Consider the following 15,756-nt stretch of genomic DNA (forward strand, 5'->3'; position numbering starts at 1 on the left):
CAACTATACAACAAAATTATTACATAAATTTCTTTTTTTCTTGCCTCCCCCCCTCCCCCACCCTAGAAATGGCTACCATTAGACACGAATCTATATATATATATTTACATATATATGTAAAATTATTCTATACGTACTTCTATTTATCAGTTCTTTCTCTGGTTGCAGATACCTTGATAGCTAATTTGGGTATTTATAATAGCAAAATAACTTAATGGCTCAAAGTTGTTCTTAAAATTATATTGCTATTACTGTATACAACATTCTCTCGGTTCAGCTCATTTCACTCTTCACTATTTCATTCTGGTCTATACATGTTTTTCTAAGATTATCAAGTTCATTGTTTCTTATAGCACAGTAGTATTCCATCACAATCATATACCACATCTTGTTCAGCCATTCCCCAATGGGTGGGCATCCCTGCAATTTCTAGCTCTTTGTGACCATAAAGAGACCTGCTATAAACATTTTAGAACATATAGGTTCTTTTCCTTTTACCCTTTCTATCTTCAGAAATAGACCAAGTACTGGTATTGCTGGGTCAAAGTGTATAGGTAGTTTAATAATCTTTGGGCATAATTCCAGATTACTCTCCAAAATAGTTGGATCAATTCACAATTCTGCCAACAGTAAATTAGTGTCCCAATTTTTCCACATCATCTCCAACATTTGTCACTTTCCCCTTCTATCATTTTATAGTAGTAGGTGTAAAATGATATCTCACGGTTGTTTTAATTTGAATTTCTCTAATCAATAATGATTTAGAGTATTTTTTCATTTATCTATAAATTGTTTTGATTTCTTCATCAGAAAACTACCTATTGATATCCTTTGACCATTTACTAATTGGGGAATGACTCACATTCTTATAGATCTAACAATGTTCTTTATATATTTTAAATATGAGACCTTTATCTGAGAAACCATCTATAGAAATGTTTCCCCAATTTTCTGCTTTCCTTCTGATCTTGGCTATTTTTGTTTTATTTGTATAAACCCTTTCTAATTTAATGTAACCAAAATTATGCATTTATACCCCAATTTTGCTCTCTATCTCTTGTTTATTCATAAATTGTTCACCTACCCATAAGTCTGATAAGTGATATGTTCCGTGTTCTTCTAGTTTTCTTGTAAAATCTCTCTTTATATCTTTAAATCTCTCTTTATATCCATTTTGACCTTATCTTGGTAAATGCTGTAAGATATTCCTTTTTTAGAAAGACCATCTAAGAGGCAGAAATGAGGTGGGAGTCTATTCCAGGCATGGAGCACAGCCAGTTTTAAGGTACAGAGAAAAGGAATGGAGAGTCATGTATGAAGATCATCAAGTTCTAGTTTGGCTAGATTGTGAGTGAGGGAAAGGGAGTGATTTTCCAACAATGCTGGAAAGATAGGTTGGGTCCAGGCTGTGAAGGGCTTTAAAAGTGAAACAAAGGAGCTTAATTTGATCTCTTTCAACAAACTCCACTATTTATTGAATAGGGGAGTGACATAGTCAAACTTCAGTTTAGGAAAATCACTGGCTGCTATGCAGGACAGATTAGAGAAGGGAGAAGTGGAAAGTAGGACATAGCAATGGTCTAGGTGAGAGGCCATGTGAGTGGAGAGAAGGGCATGGATGGGAGGGAGTTTTCAGACGTAGAAATAACAACATTTTGCCACTTATTGGATGTGAAGGGCGAGGGAGAATGAGAAATCAAGGATGATGCCAACATTGTGAACTTGAGTGACTAGAACCAGGGTGGGCAACCTTCAGGGAGAAGTCTGTGAAGTTTAGATTCAGTCAAAGGGCCGCATTTGAGGAGCTAGAGGGCCACATGTGGCCTCAAGTCTGAAGGTTGCCCACCCCTGGACTAGAAGAGTATTGGTGGCCTCAACAAAAAGAAATTTAAAAGAGGGATGGGTATAGAGGGAAATATAATGAGTTCAGTTTTGAACATGTTGAATTTTAGATGCCCAAGGCATATAAAGTTCAGTAGAGAGACTAAGGCTAGAATATATAGATTTAGGAGTCATCTGCCTAGAAATGATAATTAAACCCATGGGAGTCAATGAGGCAATAAATACAAGTTCCTTTTGAGAAAGGATTCATTGTCTTTCTAAATCCAGTGCCTAGCACAGTGCCTGGCACATGGTAGATGCTTAATAAAGTGCTTATTGGTTGATTGAAGTGAAAGGTAGAGAGAATATGGGAAGCACAAGGCTCTGGGGCTACATCCTTAGGGCCCCATACCCACTGTCAGACTGGGACCTCAGGCAGTAGGTAATATTCCCTCTGGAAAGTATGGGGGTGACGTTTCTAATGTTATAGCTCCCAAACCCCCAGTAGCCTGCTTCCTATAATGATTATCAGTTGATATCAGTTTATCAGATTATTAGTTGATAGCCTTAATTAGCTTTTAATTAGGCATATTTACTACAGTGGTATAATAAGAACAGCTGGTACAAACATTCCCTGACAGAAGTCTTTCACACCCTCTCCCACAAGGACATACAGAGTCCAAGGGAAAGTGGGTCAAACTTAGAGGATTAATGTGGCAAATGGCATTAAGTGGTAACTCCTGGAAAGTCCTTTTGCTGAAAGCCTTTTTTCTGCCTTTCATGGGGTCCTCCTGAAGTTCCCCTTAGACCTTTTCATGGTATAGCTTTCCTCTGTATAGTCCCAAAGCTGTCTTGGTTAAGTGTCTTTATTCAATTTGTCCTCGGGCTCCTGATGCAGACACTGCCACCAGCCTCGACTGTTCTGAGGGCACTGCTGGGTTATGGATGAGAAGCCGCAGTCTTCCACACCTCTCAAAGTTCACAAGGTCATCCTGTGGTCAAGAGGAGGGGAGGGAGATATGGAGGCTTTCCTCCAAGTGACTCCCACCCAAGGACTTAACTGGATTTCTCTCTCCTCTAGGCTGGCCCATTAGTCAAATCCTAAATACAAACTAGTTCAATGGCTTTGTCCAAGCCCCACAGATTATGGCTCACTCTTCACCCAATCCCAATATACTTCCTTATAGAATAGTTTTACTTCATGCAATGATGGGGAAGCATTTTGCTTCCTACAAATTGGTTAAGGACTTTTCCCCTTTTCCCATCTACTTTAATGCCTTTCGTTGATTGATTAATTCAATAGGAGTGTTCTGATAAATGCTAAAGCAATTTGTTAAGGGGTGGTGGTGGTAGGGGCGGTAATTGATTCCCTTCACCTCCACCCTTACAGAGAAAATAGGCATGGTCCCAGGGAGCCTTGAGATATACTCACACTTCAGGGGCGTGTTGTTATTTGTCGTTTGTTCTCAAAAAGGACCAATGACTTTAGGAGGGTGATGTCTTGACTTGCAAGTGAATTGGATTTAAGTGAGGCAGGGCTGTGCGAAGTCATCAGCCTCACTTTCCAGAGTCATCAGAGTCCAATGGCAAGACATAGGTCAGGACAACTAGTGATGGCCCCAGATGCAGTGGGAGACCCTGGCCTTTTTAAGCTAAGGTCTTTCCCAGGTCTGTTTGTCTGAGGCAATCAAATCAAATAAAACCTCAAAGACAAATCAGTAATCAAAGACTACATAAGAATTGAGGCAAAAGATGGCCGAGCTTGCCTTCACAAAAGAATCAGTCTGGGAGGGGAAGACCCTCAGAGTCAAAAGGCATGGTATATAAGGGTAATCAGCAAAGGAGTCTGAAAAGGAGTGATCGGAAGGGTAAAAAGAGAACCAAGAGAGAGTAACATCCCACAAATCCCAGAGAGGCTGAGCAAGCATCCACGAGAAGTTGGTCAACAGTGTTAAATGTTTCAGGGAAGTTGAAAAGGAAAAGGACTGAAAAAAGACCCTTAGATTAGGCAACTAAAGGATCATTTGTAACTTTGGAGAGAGCAGTTTCAGTTGAGTGATGAGATTCGAAGCCAGATTGGAAAGCTTTGAGAAGTGAGCAAAGAGGAAATAGAGATGAGAGTTGATAGACAGTTTTTTCCCCACTAGGTTACAGTGGCCTCAAGGCTGCAGGTTCCCCACCCCAGCCTCAAGAGAGGATACTAGCTAGTGGAGATGACAAGGTCTAGTGAACAGATCCAATGCTCTCCCCCTACATGATGCTGCCTTTCTATACCTGGATACAAAAGAGACAACATAGTGGTAAATTCCTGAGATTTGGACTCAGGAAGACCTGACTTCAAATCCTGCCTCAGATGCTTACTAGCTCTGTGACCTTGGGAAAGTCATTTAAACTCTCTTAGCCTCATTTTCCTCACCAGCAAAACGGGGATGATAGTAATAGCACCTCTTTAGATTGTTGTATCAAATGAGATAATATTTGTAAAGTGCTTTGCCAACCTTAAAGCAAAACATAAATGCTAGTTATGATTAGTTATTGGCAGCTAGATGGCACAGTGGGTAGAGTACTAAGCATGGAGTCAGGAAGACCTGAATTCGAATCTAGCCTCAGACCCTTACTAGCTATGTGACCCTGGGCAAGTCACTTAGCCCTGTTTGCCTCAGTTTTCTTATCTGTAAAAATGAGCTGGAGAAGGAAATGGAAAACCACTCTAGTATCTTTGCCAAGAAAACCCCAAATGAGGTCATGAAGAGTTGGACATGACTGAAATGATTCAACAACAAAAATAATTAGTTATTATAAAGATGTTTCCTTATTACTGTATTACTGTAGTTAAATAAAATCACACATATGCAAAAAAAAAAAACCCTCCCCTTCTTTCTAGTATTTCTGTCCTTGACTCATTCTCTCTGGCATTGCTTTATTACAATTCTCTTTCACTTCTCCAAACCCTTTCTTCTTTTATAAGCCTTTTGACATAGTTCCCTTATCATAGATTAGAACTGGCCAAATCCCGAAATAGTTGCTCCAGTGCTGATAGACTTGACCTGTTTCTGTTCTGGAAAGCTCTAAGGCACCATGGTTATAACCACCAAACAAATAACTGTTAAGGCCTGCGTGTTCCGATGTGTTCCAATTCCTCCCATGAGCCTAACATCTGGTCTTGGAATCCAGACCGAACAAGCAATGGGAACTTTGCTAACGGAAAGAGATTTGGGGGAGGGAAGAGAGGAGAGAATGCTCTGCTATACATCTCTAATGTGGAGTATCTTCAGCAAATTGTATAAACAGAGCTGCTTGTGAAATTCTGTGCGTGTCCTGTCCAATCACTAGGAAACTCTTTCTGAAAACACTGTGTTTACTTGTCCCCTTGTTCTTTGGGGGAAAAAAAGTGTTTAAAAGAAAATGGAGTGCATGTCTGGGGAGAGAGAGGGAGATAGGTCGCATGTGGTTTACATATTTTCTGCTTGTGTAGATGTTTTGTGTAGATTATGATTGCCTCCAACCCTGAAAAATGCTGTGGAATGGGTCCAGCAGAGCTACTGAGAAATCTCCTTAGCAACCAAAGACACAAACATTGCTGCTCCTTCTTTTGTGGGTTGAGCTGGCCTCTTTACCCACAAATTAGGACACAGTGACCTCTAGAGGCCTGAACAAACCTCATCTGAAAAGTTGGCCTTCAAGGATGGGGGTATATAGGTAGCCGGCTCTAAACTTTCTTCAATTATACCAGTGGTGCCTGCTCTCTGTCTGGTCCTGCCAAGCTGAATTTGACCTACTTGGGGTTTGGCAATCGATATCGTGTGTTGGAGCAGCCGCTCTGATTTTTCTCTTGGAGTCTCTGTCCCAGGATTCTGGCCCGCAGGCAATGAGTCTTTGTGGCCATGGATGAAATCATGAATCTTTTCAAGTTCTGAAAAAATGATATTCTAAACAGATGTTTTAAGGCATGCCAAAGTGTACACTCAGTGTTCTAAAGGACATCCAGGACCTAATCATGATTGAAATTTACAGGAAGCAGCAGTTTGGCAGTTAAAAAATTTTAAAAATCAAGAAAGAAATACCAGGGATATGGAATAGGAGCCAATCCTTTACACACCCCTAACCCCACACCGAAACATTTCCACAGATTGGTCCAAAGCTTCAAATACCTAAAATCTATTTAAACTCATTTTACTAAATATTTACCTCTTGATTTTCATCCTGCTCACTCCTTGTCTCGGGGCTTGAGCACTAGAGAAATTTTAACTTGCACACTGGGCCCTTATTAGGCAACTCTCGATTTACAAAAGGAAATTTTTCTTTTTCATTTTGTTCCGGGTCTTTAAAGACTTTCTTGCCTCCTATCATGTCAAAAGGATAATCAAGCTTTTAAAAAAATTATCTATTTATCAAGGCAAAGTAGCTGCTTTGCTTTTCATTTTAAAAAAAGTTTTAGCTCAAAGTTCAGCAGAGCTAATGGCTGACATTTATATAATGCTCTTTGTGGGGGTCACCTCCAGTTGTCCTGATCTATATCTTGCCACTGGACCCAGATGGCTCCAGAGGAGAAAGTGAGCCTGGTGACTTTGCACAGCCCTCCCTCACTCAAATCCAGTTCACTTGCATCACCTCCCTGATGTCATGGTCGTCTTTGAGAAGGAAGGACAAACAACGTTTTATGTTCAGTCATTTTTCAGTCATGTCTGACTCTTCATGACCCCATTTGGGGTTTTCTTGGCAAAGATACTGGACTGGTTTGCCATTTCCTTGTCCAGCTCGTTTTACAGATGAGGAAATTGAGGCAGAGTTAAGTGACTTGTCCAGGGTCACACAGCTAGTAGGTGTCTGAGGCCATATCTGAATTCAGGAAGATGAGTCTTCCTGACTCCAGGCCCAGCATTCTCTCTACTGTACCACCTAACTGCTCTATAATACTTTATATTGGACAAGATATTTTCTCCACAAGACTATGGTGAGGTGAGAGATTGTAAATAGAGTCTTAACTAGGGCAGGACACTAGATATTTTCCCAAGGTGCAGATGTGGAAGGTGCTTCCTCTTCCCTAGGGATGTTCTACCTAGGGAAAAGGGGGATTTCAGGTGCCCATTGGATCACAGGATAAAGAAGAGGAGGGGAGGAAGGAAGGGGACAGAGAAGAGAAGACAAGAAGAGAGATAAACAAAGCATCATCTAGTCAAAATTACTAAGGACAGGGAGTCAGAAGACCCATATTCTACTCCCAGACCAGTCACTAAATAGCTGAGTAACTTTAGACAAGTCTTATATCTCTGGGCCTCTGTTTTACCATCTGCAAGATAGGAGAGAGAGGGCCTTGTACCAGATGTTACCAAGGTCCATTCTTATTTATGCAGACACAAATATTCTTTATGTGTGTGTGTGTGTGTCTAAGAAAAAAACAGGAGTATTTCCTTTGCACAGGTCTCCCCAGACCTAGAGAATGTTGTCAAGGCCACCTCCTCCCCCAACGACACACCTAAGCTTTTGCTAAAGAGACACTGGCCTCTTTTGTTCCTGATGCCCTTACAATTTCCTCCATACCTAAGCCTCTAGTAATAAGCACTTTTCTTCCAACACTAGTGATTTATTGAGAAGGAGTTTCATTTCCTGAAGATTCATTGCTTGAAGCATCATTATATTTTGAATAATAATAGTTTGATGTTGGTAGATAATTTTGTAGCTTTTCTATTAACAGTAAGTGATGAGACCAGACTCATCCACACTTTCTCTCTAGAGCCATCACCATTTTCTCTTATCACCGAGGGTTAGCATTTGCAAAATCAACTTCAAATACTAGATTTGAAAGTATGATCTCCCATAGCAGACTACTAGACTCCTGAGGGAGGAAAATGTGTCTTATCCATCTCTATATCTCTCCCAGAGACTCGTATGTAAATGATGGGGGAGGGGTTCAATAAGTGTGACCCCTATCCCAAAGCCCATTGGGATGGGACTCTGTCCTTATTGATGGAGAAGTATACCCTGCCCTGCATGAGGAGCTGGGTGGAGTAGGGAGAACAGGAAAGTGCCAACCTTCTTCAATACTCTGGGGACTCTTTAAGTACCGAGGCCCTTCAGATGCTTCCGGTTTCTAGGTCTGAGAGGGAAGATGGAAGAGGTTATAACCAAGGGTTAACATTTTCAAAATCAACTTCAAATACTAGATTTGAAGGTATGATCTCCCATAGCAGACTACTAGACTGATCCCAGATTGTATCTATCTATACCACCCACAAACCACATCTATTTAATGTATTAGACAACTATGTGTATACATTCCTATGTATATCTATAGTGTTGTTCAGTTGTTTCAGTCATGTCCAATTCTTTGTGACCCCATTTGAGGTTTTCTTGGCAAAGATACTGGGGTGGTTATAAGTATATGATGACAATAACAACAATAATGATGATGATGATGATAGTATTTATACAGCATCTACTATGTGCCAGGCACTGAGCTAAGCACTTTATAAATATTATCTCATTTGATCCTCACAACAGCTCTGGGAGGTAGGTGCTACTATTATCCCTATTTTACAGTTGAGAAAACTGAGGCAAACTGAGATTAAGTAACTTGCCCAAGGTAGTTGAATGTTGAATAAATAAAAAGTTAGCAAATTGTTAAAAAAAATGTATAAGGTATATGTCTTTAAGTCTGTATGTATATATATATGAATATATATATATATACACACATGCAATGCATACATTTACCTATAGATATACATAAGGCAGCTAGATGGAGCAGTGATAGAGCTCTGGGCCTGGAGTAAGGAAGACCTGAGTTCGAATCTGGCCTCAGAAACTTATTAGCTGTGTGAAACTAGGCAAATCACTCAACCCTGTTTGCCTCAATGTCCTCATCTGCAAAATAAGCTGGAGAAAGAAATGGCAAACCACCCCAGCATCTTTGCCAAGAAAACCTCAAATGGGGTCACAAAGAATTGGACATGACTGAAACAACTGAACAACACTATAGAAATACATAGGAATGTATACACGTAGTTGTCTAATACATTTAAATAGATGTGGTCTGTGGGTGGTATAGATAGATACAATCTGGGATCTGGCCTACCTTTGCAGAGAGTCAGGGTAGGGCCATGCCAGCAATGCCAGAAGCCTACCTGGTAGAGAAGAGCAGGCATGGTACAGGACTGCCAAGGCTGGGCGATCTTTCCTTCAAGTCTCCAAAAGTGGAATTGGCTAGAATTACATCTATCTGCCACGCCTCAAATATCGCCAGGCTATGGGGATGAGAATGGGTCCAGTAAGGAAAGCCACTTGCCTGATCCCTCTCAAGGGATGTGGGTTGTCTATAGCTCACACCTGCTAGCTTCATTCCCTCCCACCAAACATTAGTTACACGAAAGACCATCATAAATCACTAGTAAACCTCTTTATTAAAGAAAGCAGCAAACAGATAGGGAGAAGTTATATAGATTAGAATATACACAGAGAATAACTGTGAGTAAATGAGTAGACAAGAATAAATCTCATTCATTCAGCTGGGAGTAAGATAAGCCCTTTGCTCAAACCAGGAGAGAAGGAATAATGCCACTAAATCCACTCTCAGCAGTCTCTAGGGCTACAAGCAATAAAAGTCAGGGGACTTGATGGAAGCTGGTTCCCCATGTCATTAGCTCCCAGACTACAGTCTACCATTCACCAGTCTGCTCCTTGCCTCTCTTGACCCATCTCTCTGAGTCTCTTGAGATGTGTCTGTAACAAACTGAAATAAGTCCCTTCTCCATTTATATAGCAACCCACTTGAGCATTCTATCAGTCAATCAGGAGTCACATTAGATGTATGCAGTATAAGTCACAGACATGTCCCTCAGGAAAAAATTGTCCACCTTACCTGGTTGGGAATTTTATTTGCATTTTGGAGCTGAATGTGGACTTTGTAGCTCAAGCATAATTTATTCCAACCCACCCCCCCACCCCAATGGACAAAATGTATTGTAAAGTGTTTGAAACTTGGGGTTTCTAGGCCCACAGACAAACCTTACCCTATGGTCTTTCAAGCTATAAAGATTTCACAATAAGAATAGCTGCCTAAGTTCATTTAAATGCAAAAAAACACTATTTCTCACCAGCATTTGAGTGATGCAAACTCCACACTTCTCATACTTATTTCAACATCTAATGAATTCAGTAATACAGCAAGCATCACCATTTAAGCATTCAACAAATCCACAAAGGCAAAAGTTTAAAAAAATCATATCAAATGGAACTGAGTAGCAAGGAAATATACAGCAGAAACCAACCATACTTACGGTCCTCAAATTTTTTTGGGAGGGGGGTGTGAAATTTCTCTAGGATCATGTAAAAATAGGATATTAAGAAGGGAGTCCTGGGGTCCTCATAAATGTGAGGCTTCCAGTTTAACCCCAGACATGTCTCCACCTATAATAGGTTGTTCTCTGACTCTCCCCTTAAGGGTTCTAAGATACAGTAAAGAGTTGGAATATTTCTTTTCTTTATTGCCATTGGCTGTATGGAGCTCCTACTGTGAGTTGATAGTCACTAGTAGTACCCCAGTTCCACTTAAACACTTAACATTAATTTTTTTTTGTTTGTTTGTCTTTTGCAAGGCAATTGGGGTTAAGTGACTTGCCCAGAGTCACACAGCTAGTAAGTGTCTGAAGCTGGATTTGAACGCAGGTCCTCCTGACTCTAGGGCCAGTGCTCTATCCACTGCACCACCTAGCTGCCCCATCAATTAGTTTTTACAAAGGCATGTTTACTTCAAAGATATAGTAAGAACAAAAGTATAAATATTTCCCCCTACACATGAGAAGCATTCTTTTTCCCATACCACTTCAGTCTGGGGGTGGGTGGTAGGTGGGGAGGTGGAGAGTAGGCTCAAAATTTAGTTTAATTCCTAGTTCATGTCCCAATTTGACAAGATGGCTGGATGATGGCTGGCTTATCTCAGATGCATCAGCTGGGGTCTCCAAGGTTGCTCCTTGTTCCTTGAGGTATCGATGCTAGTCTGGCTGCAGAACCAGCCTGGGATACCTGGGCACTGAATACCCCTCCAGGTTCTGGAAGGCTAGGGTGACAAGACTCTCCAGGCCTTTCTAAACTCACAGTGGCATAGAGGTTCCATTCCCTTCACCTAGAATGGAAAAGAACAAGCACAAAGACGAGGCACAATGCCCATTTCTTGGGGCCATGTGGCCTTATAGCATGGTCTCTCACTCCGAGCTGACACTGTGAGCAAAGACATCACTGAATAGGGCAGGGAGGACCAATGTAAAAAGCCATGGCTGAGGCGGAGGAGCCTTTATGAATACCTTTTCAGCTAAAGAACCTCATCTTCATCCCTTGGCTACGTGGACCCAGTTACAGAATGTCTTTACATGCTCCAGGGTCCCCCCAAGGTCCCCTATTCCCCAACCTTACAACTGTCTCAGAAACAGACTTTCTAGCCTCCACCACATGGAGAGATGCCACAGTGAGGCACTCTGAGCATGTGCCTGTGCCCCCAGACAATACTATTAATGTAAGTTGGTAATTAAGTTGAGTCCTTGTTCAGTGAACTCTACCTTCTTTTTGGAAACTACATTCCCCAGAATTCCATGTGGACATTCTGGACTGGTAGATTTATCAGCTAGGAACAAGAAGAGAAAAGGGTAAAGGAGAAAATGTAAGAAGAGGAAGGAAAAAAAGATGAAAGGAGGAGGAGTGACGGGAAAAGGTCTCATAGGCCAGGGACTTCCTTTTCCTGTAAAGGTTTGTAGATGTTGAGGTTTTCCTCCCCGCTCCTCCCACCACTAGACTTTGGACTTTGATGTTGTTGCATTTAGAAGCTCTGTCTGCAGAACCCTGATGATTCACTGGCCCAGGGACAAAAGACTCAGGCACATTAACATGAAGTGTGTTTAGCCATCATCTAATGGCCTAGTGGTTAACCCACTGTATCTTACACAGCCCCCACCTCCCTCCCCAGATTGAGTGCTCATCTGATAGCAGCAGCATGGGTGCGGATGGGTTGGACTTCCACCCCTGGAGGTCGGAAGATTATGTAATAAACAGTTGGGGAGTAAAATATATTTGCTCTTTTATTATATTTCCTGATCATTTAACCATGCATTTATATTTTAAGGAAATTTTTCTTTTACTGTTGTGATGATATATATATATATATATACATATATTTTTCAAGCTCTGGCTGGTCTGGGGAGAGCAGACAGGACATTTAAAGAGAGAAAATGGAGGGGGGTAGATAAAATCTAATTGAACAGATCCCTGCAATCCTAGATTTAGACCTGGAAGTAACCTTACAATCCAACCTCCTCCTTTTACATATGAAGAAACTGAGCCTCAGAGAGATAAAGTAATTTGTCCAGGGTTACACTGATAGTAAGCATGAGAAGCAGAATTTGAACCCAGATACACTGAAACACATTGCTTCCCTCCTCCCCCTAGGTGAACTTGAACTAGGTCCTAGTGTCTTAGATGTAACTTTAAGGGTAACCTACAAAAACAAATTATAGCGTTAAAAAAATAATTAATAAAACATGCTTAATTTTTAAGCTGCCAAATCCTTTTATTACAAGCACGCTGGAGAGAGGTCATTGATGTGAAATTTTTTTTTTTAAGTCATGATCATCCATTCAAATGACTATGCAGGTGGATAAGCAAAAAAAAATAAATAGTTTCTGGGCTGAGGGTACCACTAACTTACCAAGAACTAACGTCCTTCTGCTAGGCCAAGTTGTAAAGTTTAAAGTTTAAAGATCAAGATTGCTATGACAGAAAGACCATCAGGAACGGGCATTACAGACCTTTAGTCAAAATTTACATGTAATGGGAGAGATGGGGAAAAGCTGGACATTTCAAACAACCTTATTGGCTTTTGCTATTACTTGGTTCAGTAATTTCATGAATGTCTCTTCCTCAAAGGTGCTAGGCAAGAGGAAAACCTTAAGGTAACTACTCACCAAGAACAAGCTAGAAGTGACCAGCCCCTATAAAAGGGAATATGAGATGGGAAAAGGCTTCTCCATTCCCAATCTTCATTGACCCTGGAGAAGGTGACCCTGTTGCACCATACTTTGTTACATCTCTCAAAAGAGTTAGCTTAAGGTGAGGCATTGGCCATCCCTTGGCCAAAATACATGTGCACGCACATGTGCAGCACACACACACACACACACACACACACACATGCTGATTCCATCTCTTTAATTTATGTGCTGCCCAGAATCTTATGGTTTCCTGAAATTTTTACTAATGAATTCAGATATCCTAACTGGGGTTACCAAAATCAAATCAAAACAAAACAAAACAAAAACTGAGTCAAAACAAAATCAATACCAAAAAAAAACCTAACTGAATCAAAATAAAATTTAAAAAAACACCAAATTGAATCAAAATAACAACAGCAATATATTTTAAATACTCAAATGTATTTGTAATCTCATTCACTTGGGAATTCATTTCAATGTCACAGATGACAACAGTCTGTGCCTGCCCATCCTATATAATTCTCATCCCTCTCTTCCCAAAAGTAGCCACAGGAAATACATCCAAAATGGTGGAGGCTGTCCTTGCTTCCTCTCGATAGTACAAGGTTACCAGTGGTACAAACTGGCTGACCGCCCTTGCTCTTGACACATGACCAGTCCATCTTCTCTTTCTGTAACACAGTGCCTCGATGACATCCTTTGCTCCCGTTGTCCTTTGGAATTCCTCATTGGTTATATGTTGCTCCCACCATTTGTCTTTCATTCTCCTTGTGTAATACTTATCTTTAAATTTTTCAGAGGCAGTGGTATTCCAATTCTCACTGTCTCACAGCAATACAAGTAAAATATTTTCATTGGAAGATGGGCCTTTGTTTTTATGGAAAGCGTAGGGGTGCTGCTGAATTTGCTTTGTAGTTTCACATAGGCAATACAGCCTGCTCTTGTCCTCCTTTTCAACTGTGGGCCCAGCTCATTGCCCATCTGTATTATCTATCCCAGTTATATATATTGTTGAACAACCTCTATTCAGTGTCCATTCAGACGTATGCTGAAATCTGAGCATTCTTTAAGCATTTGGTCTCTCCTGTGTGAGTAGACAAAACCAAACTCCTTTGAATAATTACAGACAACTTTCAGGAGACCCTGCAACGTCTTAGGTCTTGATACAAACACAATGTCCTCCACAAGCAGAACCATCTGGAGGACCTCACTGTCCACAGGAAATCCTCTTTGACCTGGAATCTGCACAGGATTTACCCATCACGTGGTGAATACTTTTGGCAAGCATACATTTTCTAATTTTATGCCTCATCTGAAATTTAACTGAGGACCATTGAACATGGTTATTTCTATTGCTACATATTCCAGGGAATCCTGAATAAGCTTAATTTTGGATAGGAGATACCTAGTTGTAAAAGAGTCTGTAATTTTATTCTTCTAACTGTAATTAATGCCTCTGTGTGAATGAGTGAGTGTGTGTGTGTGTGTGTGTGTGTGTGTGTGTGTGTAATTGGCAAACAATAAGCGCAATGGAATCTTACACTTTCTACATCTTTCAGTCAATTTTCAGGTGGTAAAGGTGTGGTCCACGTTGAATATGCTTGCTAAAGTCTACTTCTTCCTACTTCTTCCTTATTAATACCTTCATTAAGGATGTTTTCAATTCATGTATAGATGAACTTCATCAAGATTTTCTATTTATGGGAGAGGGGGCATGTAGGTCAATAGTTGTGGAGGCTCTCTAGGTCACTTTTTTTTTTTGGTGAGGCAATTGGGGTTAAGTGATTTGCCCAGGGTCACACAGCTAGTGAGTGTTACGTGTTTGAGGCTAGATTTGAACTCAGGTCCTCCTGACTCCAGGGCTGGTGCTCTATCCATTGTGTCACCTAGCTACCCCTCTAGGTCACTTTTTTTTATCTCAATAAAGTACACCTTTGTTATCTTCTCTTTCTTCAAATATCTTGTGTACTTTGTATACCTCTAAGAATCACTTTGATACTCTGATACTTGGTGACCTCAGTGTCAAGGTGAGAGAAGGTGATGATGCTCTAGGGTGAAATAGATGAGAAAATATAGTTAAGGAAAAAGAAATAAGAGAGGCCAAAGATTTGTAGATTGCACAGGAGCCTCCTACCTCTAATTTATGTATTATATTTTCTTCAGAAAAAAAAAGATTGGTAGGTGAAGTTCATAGCATTTGACTTGCCAAATAGAAAGAGATAGCTGCCGAAGGCAACACTAGGTTAGAATATTAACTTGAATGTAAAATCTTTCAAAGAAAGATGATGGATGATCAATATCATCTCAAAAAGCAGATAAAAGGGAACAGCTAGGTGGCTCAGTGGATAGCGTACTGTCCCTAGAGTCAGGAGGACCTGAGTTCAAATCTGGCCTCAGACACTTACTAGCTAGATGTGTGACCCTGGGCAACCCCCATTTCCTCCAAAATTAAAAAAAAATTTAAAAAGCAGATAGAAGACCTCTGATCAAGATGGCAGTAGGGTAGGTCATGCAGGAGCCCAGCTCCCCCTTTTTTGCTCCTATAGCAAGCCCCAGAAGGACAAAACACTTCCATATACCCTGCTCATGGAAGCCTCTGAAGTAAAGGGACTATCCAGTGCCCCCAGTCAGTGCAAAACTCTGACAAAGGACACACACATTTTCCAGAAATCTGAGTGCAGATATACACCATGAAAAATGGAAGCAAGGATCAAGAACCCAGGAATGCAAGTGAGGACCACACAAGGCCGGCCTAACCACCCCATGCAAGAGGGTTGGAGGGAAGAGAGCCTGGCTCTGGCCCTAAGCCCTAAATCAAGAATCGAGGCTATGTGTCTAAGTTTAATCTTACAGAGGTTTTTTTTTTAAATGTTAGTAGGGGACTTTCAAGTATTCCTGATGAAAAGACCAAAGCTGAGCAGAGACTTTGAATTTTCTACTTCATAGGGGAAGACATAGA

The sequence above is a fragment of the Vombatus ursinus genome, unplaced genomic scaffold (genome assembly GCF_900497805.2).
Source record: "Vombatus ursinus unplaced genomic scaffold, bare-nosed wombat genome assembly UNPS02014809.1, whole genome shotgun sequence".
NCBI lineage: Eukaryota > Metazoa > Chordata > Mammalia > Diprotodontia > Vombatidae > Vombatus > Vombatus ursinus.